This window comes from Rousettus aegyptiacus, unplaced genomic scaffold (assembly GCF_014176215.1).
Source record: "Rousettus aegyptiacus isolate mRouAeg1 unplaced genomic scaffold, mRouAeg1.p scaffold_m13_p_3, whole genome shotgun sequence".
Lineage (NCBI taxonomy): Eukaryota > Metazoa > Chordata > Mammalia > Chiroptera > Pteropodidae > Rousettus > Rousettus aegyptiacus.
Window position 1 is genome coordinate 77,505,816 of NW_023416306.1, and position 14,818 is coordinate 77,520,633.

Below are 14,818 nucleotides of genomic sequence, written 5' to 3' on the forward strand. Positions count from 1 at the left end.
CCTACAAGTAATAAATTTCTAGCAGTCATTTTTCAGCCATTACAGCAATAGGATCTTTGCAGATATAATTAAGGTAAGGCTCAAGATGAGATCCTATTAGATTATATGGGCTGTAAATTAAATGAGATTGTTTTTATAAAAAACAGAAAAGGACATTCAGAGAGACACATAGGAGAATGCTATGGGAAGACAGATGCAGAGATTATATAAATGCTAAGGATTGCCAGCAACCATTAGAAACTAGAAGAGAGGTATATATGGAACTAATAATCCCTCAGATCCTCCAGAAGGAACCAGCCCCTCAAAACTTTGATTTTGGACTTCTGCCACTCTCTCCTCCTGCCCCAAAACTGTTGACAGAAGACACTTCTGTTGTTTTAAGCCACTGAGTTTGTGATAATTGATCATGGAAGCCCTGGGAAACAAATACAGATTTTGGTAGCAGGAACTGAGGTGCCACTGTAACAGATAACGTGGAAGTGACTATTGAATTGGGTAATGAGTAAAGGCTGAAAAAGTTTTTAGGCTGATGGAAAGAAAGGCCTAGACTGTCTTGTTGAGAGAGTTGAAATATGAATGTTAGAGGTGATTCTGGTAAGAGCTCAGAAAAATGAAAAATACTATAAAGTTTCTTATCATGAGCTTTTTGTTGTTCATGAACAGAATCTTGGTAGAAATATGAATGTTAAAGGTAATTCTTGTGAGATCCTAAAGGGAAGTGAGGAACATATTATTGGAAATTAGAGAAAAGGTAACCTTTGTTATAAAGTGGCAGAAAATTTGGCTAGATGTGTCTTTTTGTTCAGTGGCAACTGTTGTAGCCGCCAGCCCCCGAAAGACACAGAGACTGCTGGAACTCAGTGATTTATAGGAAACACTCTTTATTTAGCCAGCTGGGTCTACCAGGGGTATGCAGACCCCAAATTAAGCAGCCAAGAAATGTAGAGATACAGTGTTTTTAAGCCCCAAATCCCATTCTTCATTCTGTCTAAACACAAAGGGCTATCTTTCTTCTATTCACTACCTGTTAACTCACAGGTCAGGTGCATAAGCGGAGGTACAGAAGCAGAAAGCTTGTTTGGAATGTTATGTTCCTATGGGTGACAGCCTATGTTCCCATGGACATAGCCAGCAGTAATTTTCCAGCCAGCACAGTAACTAGAATTTACAAGTGATGAACTTGAATATTTAGTTGAGATTTCCAAGCCAAGTTCCCTGCTACCTTAGTATAATGTATGAGGCAAGATAAAGTGAGAGAGGAGCTACTAGGCAAAAAAAAAAAAAAAAAATTCAGCACTTGATTATTTGGAATTTTGGAAGCCAATCCATATTACAAAGGATGAAAAAATGAGAAAATACACTGTTATGAAAGTGTGCTTGGAGAGAAGGCCAAGGGTGTAGCTTTTGCTGAAGAGATTAGGTAGATGACTTATGGATCCACTCAACTATCTCAGCAGAGCCAGGAATAGAGATGGGGTTGTGAAGAAGAGATCTGTGGAGAAGGCTTTTCTAATGATGATGTATGCCAAAGACCAAGAGGTTTTTGAGAATGTTCTATCACCAGAAACACTGTCAGTTTCTCAGTTTGTGAAAGGACAGAGAGAGGAAATAAAGGCTTTAAACTTCTGAGATTCTACAAGCAGAAAGTGGGCTGATAGAACCAGTTGGCTACAAACATGAGCTGTCTTTCAGGAAAAAGAAAGAACAGCTGCAAAGATAAAGCTATGGCCAGAGAGATGGAGTTAGCGCCGGGAGTCAACAGGAGCAAAACTGTGGGGCCCAGAGAACAGAACCATTGAGAGCCCAGAAGACAGGGCATTAATACTCAAAAGATCTTCCCAGTCTTGAAATGCAATGAAATTTGCCCTGCTGGATTTGGATTTTTTTTTTTTTGGTCACGCTTTTATTCCTTCCCATTTCTCCCTATGGAAATGCAAATTTCTATTCTATAACTGTCCCATTATTCTATTCTGCAAGGACAAAGGTGTTTTCTAGTTTCACAGTTCCACAGATGGAAAATTTTCCTGGGCATGTACCATACCCAGAGTCTCACCCATGCCTGATTTAGATGATTTAGATGATGAAATTCGGACTTTTTACACTGATGATATGTAGATGAGATTTTGGATTTAGAGTCGACACTGGAATGGGTTAAAGCTTTTGGCAATATTGGGATGGGGTAAATGTATTTTTCACATGGGACAGATGTGGATGTTTGTTTCCTGGTAGTTGTCAGTCTTTATTGTTCTCTTATTCAGAGAACAATATTGTTTATTTTTCCATGTGAATTCTAGAATTGGCTTGAATACAGCATTTTACCATAAACCAAAACAAAAATTAAAAACAAAATTATTGATATTTTAATTAGGAGCACATTAAATGTATAAATTAACTTAGGAATAAATGATACTTTAATAACACTAAGTCTATTTAAGACCAATTGTTTAAGACATATTTACTTGGCCAATTTATTATTGATTCCCTTTTCCCTTCTACCCATATTCCTTGAAATCTTTCTTCATTTATATGTCAAGTCTGTTTATTTATTATCTCAGTTCTAGGTATTCTAAAAGATATAAAGTGATGTTAGACAGTAATTCTGCTCTCAAACTGTCTATAATTTCTTAATGAAGATATGATGTCTGAATTTATAATTCAAATCTGAGAGATAGAGCAGTAAATGTCCAACAAAAACAGAAAAACATCAGGCTCTAAATAACCTAAAAGGAAAGGTGAAGTTCTACACTCTCTTTTCCAATTACTGGTCTATTTATTAGATTAATTCACTAATAGGCAGTGAAAATGGAAAGTGTATAAACTTTGGAACAGGCAGACCTGAATTCATTACCTAGGGACAGGGCCTGGGCAGGGGAACCTACCTCAAATTTTGAAACTAGCTTTCTTGCTTGCATAATGAAAATACTTATATCTTCTTTTTAGGTTGTTATGGAGATTAAAAGATATAGTCTTTGTAAAATATTTGTTAAATGATGCATGCCCTTTACATCATACTGCCTCTTCTGATATAATTCTGGTCTAAAGTTCAATGAACCCATTGGGTAGTGGACACAACCCATAAGGAAAAATATTTAACTGGAATGAATCTTGAAAGTTGTATATCTTATTTCAAGTTCATTACAAATGAGAATTGTATGTCCTTCTTTAAAATGATTCAATGTCACTTGAAATTTTAAAAGATTACATGTCATGACTAATAATAAATCAAATAAATAGAACAAAAAAACTTATCTTGTATCAAATGAAAGTTTTCTTCATGCAGGTTTTATATATTTAAAAATTCTTTTCATGCTTTTTGATTTTTTTTTTTTTGCTAGTCTTGTTATCCAAAGGAGGTAGTCTCTTCCATGCATCTTCTCAATGGTTTTTGATTACACATATATCTTTTTATAGTGCAATTCAGTCTAGAATAGAATTCTGCAAAACAGACAAAAGCGACACAATTATAAACGCAGATTTTCTTCTGCAGCTCAGCCTAAGTTTATGTGGATGATTAATCCATAATTTCTTTTCAGAAACGCATTAGGGAGTATATGTCTAGAATATAATTATACTGCAACTCTATTGATAATCATACAACTATCTCTCTTCATTTAATCTTTCTAAATTTTTAATGGATTTAACCATAAATCCATGGTTTTCTAAAAGAGAAGTTATTTATTGCTATGTAGTAACTCTGTAATAAACTGATTCCGAGAACTTCAGAATTCTTGAGACTTGATCTGCTAAAGTGACAGATGGAAAAATAGCATATATTTTAAATACTACTTGCTAGTTGAAGAGGCAAGATCAAACCATCATGTTTAACGTGTGAGGGATAGGGGCTCTTTTTAACAGCTTCATTGAGATATAATTCACATACCATAAAGTTCACCCACTTAAAGTGTACAATTAAATGTTTTCCAAGTCCAGTAACAGAGGGTGCCAACATAATGACAATTGAATTTTTTTAACATTTTCATCACTCTCCCAAAGAAATCTATACTCATTAGCAACTACTCATATTGGCTGCTCCTTGCCCCACCTTGTCTCTATTACTGTTAATTAGTAACAATAATATGCTTTCTATTTCTAGACATTTATATCTCCTGGAAATTTAATATATATGGAATCCATAATATGTGGTCTTTTGCAACTGGATTCTTTTACTTAGCATAGTATTTTCAAGGGTACATTCATGTTGTAGGATATGTCAGTACTTTCTTCTTGTGCTGAATGTTTCACTGTATGACATTTTATTATAGATTAATCAGTTGAGAGACATTTGATTCTTTTCACTTTTTGGCTTTTATGAATAATGCTGATATAAACATTCACATGTAAATTTTTTATGGACATACGTTCTCACTTCTCTTGGGAATATATTTATGGGTGTAATTTCTAGATCATATGATAACTCCGTGTTTAACCTTTTTAGGAACTGACAAACTGTTTTCTAAAGCCGATGCATTATTTAATATTCCTGACGGCAATGTAAGAGAATTCCGATTTCTTCACAACTTCAACAAACCTGCTTTTGTATGTCTTTTTGTTTTAACCATGTTAGTGGGTGTAAAGTGGTATCTTATGGTTTTGATTTGTATTTTCCTAATGTCTAATTATTATGCACATTTTTTGTGTGTGTGCTATTTGCCATTTGTATGTTTTCTTTGGAGAACTGTCTTTATAGATCCTTAGCCCATTTTTCATTTGGGTTGTTTATCTTGTTGAGTTATATGAGATCTTTATATACTTTGGATAATTCTCTTATCAGATCTATATTTTTAAATATTTTCTCTCATTTCATGGTTTGTTTCTTTACTTTTTTGATAGTATTACATTTTTAACACAAAGGTTTTTAATTTTGATGAAGTTCAATTTATCTGTTTTTTCCATGTTTTTGGTGTCATAGCTAAGAAGTCATTGTCTAACTCAATGATGAAGATCTACTTCAATGTTTTCTACTAGGATAAGAAACTCTTTTTGAAAAAAAAAAGCCCAAAATTTATATGTAAGTATTAAAATAAATAGCATTCAAATTTTGTGATGAATATTTTTGAAGTAGGAATTTGACGTTTACTGTTATTTGCTTAAAATTGTTGAGCAAAGTCAAATTTTCTATGTTTAAATTTTAAAAGTTGTCCAAATTTTCTGATAAACTCAGGATGTGAAGTTATTCTTATCAATAAAGTAGACTGGTGAGATGAATTACCAACATATAAATGACAACAGAAATAATGTACTACATGTAAATTTATTTGGAAAAGTCATTATAAGGAAGTCAAATTTGTAAAGTACTGTACAAATGTTACTCAAATCTCTATTTTATTAAAAAATTTAAAATGTTTTCAATTACAGTTGACATTCAATATTATATTAGTTTCAGGTATACAACATAGTGATTAATTAGACATTTATATAACTTATGAAATGGTCACCCTGTTTAGTTTAATACCCACCTGACACCATACATAGTTATTACAATGTTATTGGCTATATTCCCTATGCTGTACTTCACATCACTGTGACCGTTTTTATATCTGACAATTTATGCATCTTAATCCCTTTCTGTTTTCACCTATCCCTCAAACCCTTTTTCATCTGGCAAACGTCAATTTGTTCTCTGTATCTGAGTTTGTTTCTGTTTCAATGGTTTATTTGTTTATTTATTTATTTAATTCCATATATAAGTAAAATCATATAGTATTTGTCTTTGTCTGACTTACCTCTCTTAGCATAATACCCTCTAGGTTCATCCATGTTGTCACAAAGAGTAAGCTCTCATTCTTTTTATGGCTGTGTAGTTTTACACTGTATGTATGCATGCATGTATGTATGTATGTATGTATGCATGTATATATTTTCTTTGTCCATTCATCTGTTGATGGACACTAAGGTAACTTCTTTATAATGACTACTGTAAATAATGCTTTAATGAACATAGAGGTACATATGTCTTGTGAAATAGTGTTCTCATATTATTCAGATAGATATTTAGAAGAGAAATTGTGGATCATATAGTAGTTCTATTTTTATTTTTGAAAAGAACCTCCATACTGTATTCCATAGTAGTTGTACCAATTTACAATCCCACCAACAGTGCACGAAGGTTCTCTTTTCTCTCCAACACTTATTTCTTGAATTTTTTATAATTACCATTCTAACACACACAAGTTGATATCTTATTATGGTTTTGACTTGCATTTCCCTAGTAATTAGTGATGTTGAGCATCTTTTCATGTGCCCATTGTTCATCTGTATGTCTATTTAGATCCTCTGCCATGCTTTAATCCAATTATTTGTGAGTTTTTGTTCCTATGTTGTTTGAATTTCTTATATATTTTGAATATTAAACCCTCATCAGATGCATCATAAACAAATATCTTCTCCCATTCAGCAGGTTGTTTGTTCATTTTGTTGATGGTTTCCTTTGTTATGCAATACTTTTTAGTTTGATATAGTCCCATTTATTATTTTTTCTTTTTTCTGTTGCCCAAAGAAACATATAAAAAATACATATTACTAAGAGTTATCAGAGTTTACTGCCTCCGTTTTCTTCTAGGAGTTTTATAGTTTCAGTTCTTACGTTTAGGTCTTTATCCATTTTGAATTTATTCTTATATATGGTGTAAGAAAGTGATCCAGTTTCATTCCTTTACATGTTTCCAGTTTTCTCAACACCATTAATTGAAGAGACTTATAGTCTTGCCCTCTTTGTCATAGATTAACTGATCACATAGGCATGGGTTTATTTCTAGATTCTCTATTCTGTTTTATTGATCTATGTGTCTGTTTTTATGCCAGTACTATGCTGTTTTGATCACTATAGCCGTATCACAAAGTTTGATAACAGGTACCATGAAATCACCAAATTTGTTCTTCTTTCTCAAGATTGCTTTGGCTATTTGGGATCTTGTATGGTTCCACAGAAATTTTAGAGTATTTGTTTTAGTTCTTTGTAAAATATCATTGGTATTTAATAGTGACTTTATTGAATCTGTATATTGCTTTGGGTAGTATGGACATTTTAACAATATTAATTCTTACTGTGAACACAGTATATCCTTCCATTTATTTGTATATTCTTCAATTTCTTTCTTCAAATTTTAAAATAATTTTCTGAGTACAGATTTTTTACCACTTTGGCTAAGTTTATTCATAGGTACTTTTTTTCTTTTTGATGCAATTTTAAATGGAATTGTTTTCTTTATTTCTCTTTCTGATAGTTTGTTATTGGTGTATAAAAATGCAACTGATTTATCAATATTAATTTTGTTTTCTCCTATTTTACTGAATTCATTTATTAGTTCTAATAGTTTTTTAATGGAATCCGTAGAGTTCATTTGATATAGTGTATCATCTGCAAATAATGACAGTTTTACTTCTTCATTTCCAATTTGAATGCCTTTTATTATTATTATTATTTGTCTGATTTCTGTGGCTGGGACTTCTAATACTATGTTGAATTAAAGTGGTAAAAGTGGACATTTTTGTACTTTCTTTCTCTTAAAGAAAAAACTTTCAGCTTTTCTCTGTTAATTATGATATTAGCTGTGGATTTGTCATGGCTTTTATTTTCCCTCTATTTCCCCTTTGTTGATCATAAATCGATGTTGTATCATACATCGATGTCGGATATTGTTAAATGCTTTTTCTGCATCTTTTGAAATAATTATAGAATACTGATCTTTCATTTTATTTGTCTGGTTTTAGTATCAGGGTAATACTGGCCTCATAAAATGAGTGTGGGAGTCTTCCCTCCTCTTCAATATTTTAGAATAGTTTGAGAAGGATGGCAAGGAAGGAAGGATTCTTCTTTGGATGTTTGGTGAAATTTACTTGTGAAGCCATCTGGTTTTTGTTTATATGGAATGTTTGAATTACTGATTCAATTTAGTCAGTAATTATCAACCTGTGCAGATTTTCTGTTTCTTTCTGATTCAATCTTAGAAGATCATATATTTCTAGGAATTTATCCATTTCTTCCAGGTTGTCTAATTTGTATTTCTTTATAATTCTTTGTATTTTTGTGGTGTCAGTTGTCACTTTTATTTTTCATTTCCACTTTTATTTATTTGGGCCCTCTTTCTTTTTTCTTTGATGAGTGTAGCTAATGGTTTTTAAATTTTATCTTTTTAAGGAACCAGCTTAGTTTCATTGATCTTTTCTAATTTTTTAAAAGACTTTATTTCGTTTATTTCAACTCATTTCTACTATTTCTTTCTTTCTACTTACTACTTTAGGTTTCGTTTGTTGTTCTTTTTCTCATTCTTTTTGTTTAAGGTTAGATTGTTTATTTGAGATTTGTTTGTTTGTTTGTTTCTTGAGGTAAACCTGTATTGATATAGATTTTTCACTTAGAACTGCTTTGGCTATGTCCCACTGATTTTGGGTTACTGTGTTTTCATTTTCATTTGTCTCAAGGTATCTTTTGATATCTTTCTCGATCTCATTGTTTACCCATTCATTGTTTAGTAGCATGTTATTTAGCCTCCCTTTGTATGTGTGTTCTTAGTTTTCTTCTTATAATTGATTTCTAATTTCATACCATTGTAAATGGAGAAGATGCTTGATAATTTTTCAATCTAAAATTTATTGAGACTTGTTTTGTGGCCTAACATGTGGTCCATCTTGAACAATGTTCTATTTGCTACTTTTAGGTGAAACGTCCTAAGACTATCAAATAAGTCTATCTGGACTTACCTGTTTATTATGGTCATTGTTCACTTGTTACTTTTCTGTCTTGATTTATCCATTGATGTCAATGGGGTTTTAAAATCCCCAACTATGACTGTATTACTGTTGATCTCTCCAATGTGTGTTAATATTTGCTTTATATTTTTAAGTGCCCTTGCGTTGGGTTCATACATGTTTACAAAACTTATGCTTTCTTGTTGAATCGAATCCTTCATCATTATGAAATGTTCTTCTTTGTGTCTTGTTGGAGCCCTTCTTGTAAAGTCTTTTTTTTTCTGTTATAAGTATTGCTGTCTCTGTTTTTTTTTTCTTTTTCATTTGCATGTAATATCTTTTTCCATTGCTTTACTTCAGTTTGTATGTGTCTTCCAATCTGAAGTGGGTCTTTTGTAGGCAGCATGTGTTTGGGTCTTGTTTTTTTTTTATTTTTTTTTATTCATTCATCTACCCTATGTCTTTTGATTGGAACATTTAGTCCATTTACATTTAAAGCCATTATTGATAGCTACATAGTTATAGTGATTTTCTTAATTATTTTCTGATTATTTTTGTAGTTCTCTATTTCTTTCTTATTCTTTTGTTCTCTACTATCAGGGTAACACTGGTCTCACAAAATGGGTGGGAGTCTTCTATATAGTGCTGTGTTTGAATTTCTTTCTCTTTATTTTTTGTATGTGTCTTGTAAGTTTTTGGTGTGTGGTTACTTTATGATTCATATATACCAAGCTATGCTTATTTTAATTTGTTTGTATTTTAAGTTAATTGTCACTTAATTTCAAACACACACTAAAATCACTACGTTTTTTACTGAGCCCACCCATGTTTATGTTTTTGCCTTTAGTTTTTGTTTCTTTTGTGTGTGTTTGTGTATATTCTTTAATTTATTGTTGTAATTACACACAATCTTCCTACTTTTGAATTTTAACTTTTGTACTAGCTTTATAGTTGTTTGATTCACTCCTGTTTTTATGTGTTTGCCTTTATCAGTGAGAATTCTTTTCTTTCCTCTATCTTCTTATTCATGTTTTTGATCTTTTTTTGTTCTTAAAGAAGTCCCTTCAACATTTCTTGTATTAATGGTTTAGTGGCGATAAACTCCTTTAGTTTCTCCTTGACTGGGAAACTCTTTGTCTCTACCTCAAGTCTAAATGATAGCCTTGCTGGTTAGAGTAAACTTGGTTATAAGTCCTTGCTTTTTTTTTCCATCACTTTGAATATTTTATGCCAATCCCTTCTGGCCTGTAAAGTTTCTGTTGAGAAATCATCTGACAGTTAATGGGAGTTCCCTCGTAGGTAACTTACTGCTTTTCTCTTGTTGCTTTTAAGAGTCTCTCTTTGTATTTAAACTTTGGCATTTTAATTATAATGTGCTTGTTGTGGACCTCTTTGGATTCTTCTTTCTTGGGACTCTCTGTGGTTCCTGGGCTTGTATGTCTATTTTTTTTTACCAGGCTAGGGAAGTTTTCTGTCATTATTTCTTTAAACAGGTTTTCAATACTTTGCTCCCTCTCTTTTCCTTCTGTTACCCTTATCATGCATATATTGTTATGCTTGATATTGTGCAAGAGGTCTGTTAAGTTATAATCATTAAAAAACTTTTTATTTCGTTGCTCAGAATGTTTTCTACTACCTTGTCTTTCAGATTGTTAATTCAACTCTCTGCTTTATCTAATCTACTATTGATTCCTTCTAATGTATTCTTAATTTATTATTGTATCCCTCATTTCTGACTGATTCTCTTATGTTTTCTATCTCTAACAGTATAATTCTTATCTCTTTGTGTAAGCTCTCACTGAGTTCATCTATTAAGCATCTTTATAACCATTACCTCTGGTAAATTGTTAGTTTTCATTTTGTTTAGTTCTTTTTCCTGGAGTTTCATCCTGTACTTTCATTAGGAACATGTTTCTTTGTCTCCTCATTTTGGTTGCTTCTCTGCATTTGTTTCTCTTTATTAGATTAATCTTATTATTAGATTAAGTTTTGGCATGGTAACCTTATGTGAAAGGTGTCCTTTGTGGCCCAGTACTACAGTTTCCCTGGTCACCTGAGCCAGGTACTTCAGGGGTGTCTCTTTTGTGGATGTGTGTGAACTTTTGTAGTTGATCAGAGACTCCTGGGATAAGAAGGACTTTGGAGGGGTATGAGGATCTTCATGTTTCTCCATTGCCTTCTACTCCTCTACCACCATTGCCTCCTGAGTATGAGAAAGACATAGAGAGGGAGGCTTGCAGAGATCAGCAGGCTAGGGGAGGAGAGGATAATCAGGAATGGACTTTGATGGGCTAAATTAGTACTTCAAGGGAAGTTATAAATGATGATGGGGAAATATGAGTATGTGTATGACCTCTAATATATATCTGTCTGTGTTATATGTAATATGGTGTTTCAGTTAAAAATTCTAATTGTAATGGAAAGGAAAACATGTTTTTTAGTAACAAAAGGTATAAAATACGGAAATTTATTTTGAAAAAAATTAAAGGAAAGGTATTTGTTTTAAAGTTGGTTATTTCTGAATTAATGAAAAGAGGCAAACTGAAAGAATAGCAGGTTTATGACAAGAAATCCTGAGAGAAAATTTTATGTAATTAAGCTTAAAAAATTGGAAATTTAAATGCCAAAAGTAAGCTAATGCACAATTAAAGTTGTGTTTTTCATGTTGTGGCTTTCAGAGATTTTTATTCCCAATAGGCAGGGACTACAGACCTATCTCAGCTTTGAAGAAGTTACAGACTTTCCTCCCTCAATATCCCCTTAAAATTTTGGGAATACAATCTCTGAAAGAAAATACTTGTAGAAAATGGATCTGTGTTGCAGATCCTGCAGCTGAAGCATCTGCAAAGCCATGCCTTACTATGTTGCACTCAGCCAAGGGCAGAGAAGCAAAGAACAGATGGCTGCTTGTAGTTTAGCACAGATAACCAATGGGTATGACAGGCCTTCAGGAGATTATCGTTGCCAGCAAGTTTCAATTCCTGAGAAGGAGACTCCCACCCCTCCTTATGCTACCCTTAACTCAGGAGAAGTTATCTGCAACCCAGGAGTAGTTAAAGAAAAACTTGAGGCAGGGCATATTGAGCCTTTTATTAGTCCTTGGCGTTATCCAATTTTTGTCATTAAAAAGAAATCAGGGAGCTGGAGGTTATTATAGGACCTCCAGGCAGTTAATTTGACTATGGAAATCATGGGTGCCATCCAACCCGGTCTTCCTACTCCTTGGTCTTCCTATGATTCCTTGGAATTTTCATCTTATTATTGTAGATTTGAAGGACTCTTTAGTTACTGTACCATTAGATTCTGAATACAAGAAGAACTTTGCTTTTAGTGTTCCTACACTTAATTTTAAGGAAATCACGAAGGGGTATCAGTGAAAAGTTCTTCTGCAACGTATGGCTAATACTCCCACACTGTGTTAAAATTTTGTTGCTCAAGTGGTATTGCCACTTAGAGAAAAGTTTGCTGATGGACCTCGTTGCCTGCCTGAAAGTCTGGTTAGACATTGTACAGATGGTGAATAAATCAGACCCAGAGAAGCTCATCCCTCCCCTGAAGCATCTGAAGATTACTCCTCCAGTAGTCCTTTCACAGGCCAGAGGAACTCAAAGGACACATAATCCCACATGGCAGGATTTAAACATTTGACATCTGAAGGACAGGACATGGTTCGATGCCAGGGTTTGCCTGTCACACCTCACCTACTGTTTGTGGCCGTGCTAGCTTTACTCACAGTACGAATAAGTATAGTTAAGGAGAAAACTATTGAACATATTATCCAAATTCTCCTGTGTGTTACACCCAGTTACATGGGAAGATATTAATGTACCTGTGTTTGTTAATGACACGCGGGTTCTTGGAAGCCATCCTGATGGCTATATAAAGCCACAATGGGTTAATTTTAACTATTCAGGGGTATCATCAGTTGCACCACTGTATGTGTGGGAACTCATACTGGGGTTACAGGATGTTTGAGAATTGAATCTTACCTAAAGACTGCCATGGGGGTGGAGGTGGGCTGGTATTGCTACCTTCACTGGACCATGGGACATGTTTAAGTACTTGCAGAAATGATCTATTCTTGGACTTTCTAACAATACTATGGTGGTGCCAGTAACACATCCTCCTGGGATACCTTATTGTCCCAATACTACATCAGTGGAGTTGAAAGGATGAATACATTGGCTAAAATGTGCTCATCCTCTACCTTCAGAACATAATACAATCGGATGGTCACAGACAGTGTATGATTGGTCTCATCGCCTTGTTGCTCATAAAAACTGGATGACACCTGGAGGGTACATAGCTTCTTTGATGACCACTCCAAAGGGACACGTTCAAAAGGAACTGTGGTGTGCCTTTGCAGCCTTGGATTTGTTAATCTGTCTGATTCATCTACTGCAGATTTGATTTTTTTTTCTTTCAAAAGCCTACAACACCTGGTATTCCTAAGTGGTCTCCCATCCAAGTACTAACCAGGCCCATCCCTGCTTAGTTTCTGAGATTAGACGAGATTGGGGATGTTCAGGGTGGCATGGCTAGAGACTCATCTACTGCAGATTTGAATATCAAGCATAGCTATGAGGTTCAAGGCTGCATTGCCACCCCCTATGTCTTTCTAGTTGGACAATTACAAACAAATGCTTCGAATGGACTTCTTAATATATCTTGTGTCAATTGTAATTTAACTAATTGTGTAAGTCTTCACAACAAAATGTCAGATCTATTGGTTTTGAATCAACCTAGTTTTATAACATTACCAACAAAATTGGAAGAGCCTTAGTATGGTGTTCAAACTCTGTTAGAAATAAAATCTCCCTTGAGTAGGGACAAAAGAATTATAGAACTGGTTGTTGCTGGTTTAGTAGCCTTTGTGTCTTTAGTAGCCACAGCAGTTACTGCTGCAGTCTCATTGTCACAAAGCATTTAGAATGTCAATTTTGTAAATGAATTAGGTCATAATAAGTCCATGGCCATGAAAAGTCAAGAGAATATTGATTTAAAATTTGAGGTAAAATCGAATGCTCTTGAATCAGTTGTTATTCAGATTGGAAATGAGGTTGAGGCCTCTGAGAAGAGGATAAATTTATGCTGTCATGCTTCCTAAAGGAGATTGCTGCCTATGAGCCAATGTCTCACATTTCTGTTACTGTTTAGACATGAGTGCTGAGGAAAAGAGACTAAACACTGCCTGTGAAAACATAAAATGAGGCTATATTTTAGAAATCAAGAGTGTTAGTCTTACGCTGGTCAATAAGTGCTGACCCTAAGAATGTTTAGCATTTAGAAATAATAAATTTTGATTCAATAAATAAAGTGAATTTGCTGAATAAACATGAATTAGGCTCCCTGCATTGACTGCCCTGGATGCAGGTTTGCCATTGAGAGAAGATCTTCCAAGATAAGGTGATGAACCAGCCCTGTGATGGGAGCTACATTGGTGGGGAGGAAAGTGTATTCACTGACAGGAGTAGAGGCAGGGGTGAAGTAGAAAAGAAGATGACTAGGCTGGTCACAGGTCAGAGCTACCGTTGGGCACAGCCTCAAATTTCACAAAGGAGGGATTTGAGGGCTACACCTGCTGACTCAACATTTGTTCCCCAATTATAATAATGTACTGGGACTCATCTTGGTAGTTTTCCCTTTTATATGCAACTGAAGCAAAAGCATTAGCAGCTTCATGTCAGTGGCAGGAAGTGCCCAACAAAGGGCCCAGAGTATGAGAACCAGGAGCTCAAGCATGCAGTGCCCCCTACACTTCACTGCTTACTAGGTACTCAGTACACGGGTGTCTTCTTTGTGCTCCAAGAGACTGTTCTTGGCCCAGATGCTTAGGCAAGGGAGCATTAGTCTCCTGAGTCCCCTTAGTTCTCCAGTTAACACAGAGGCCCACCTGCACAAAATCAAATCACTCATTCTTACTTTCCAAATGCTGTCACATTAAGACTTTACTGTTGTTGATTATGATTATTTATATGCCTTATATAGAAAGCTGTGTTAGAAGGGTGAAAAGAAATGAACCCGAGGCACTTTGGAAGTAAATGTACTAAAACATTAACCTCATTTATAGGTGTTGGGATTGCAAAGAACATCTATTTCCTTCTAAATAAATTTTTTATTTTTCAACAAT

At 34.2% G+C, this 14,818-nt stretch overlaps 1 pseudogene; it reads right to left on the reverse strand.

Moving 5' to 3' along the window:
• Positions 1-13,115: 13,115 nt before the first annotated feature.
• Positions 13,116-13,234, reverse strand: LOC118600485 (annotated as a pseudogene).
• Between the last annotated feature and the right edge of the window lie 1,584 nt (positions 13,235-14,818).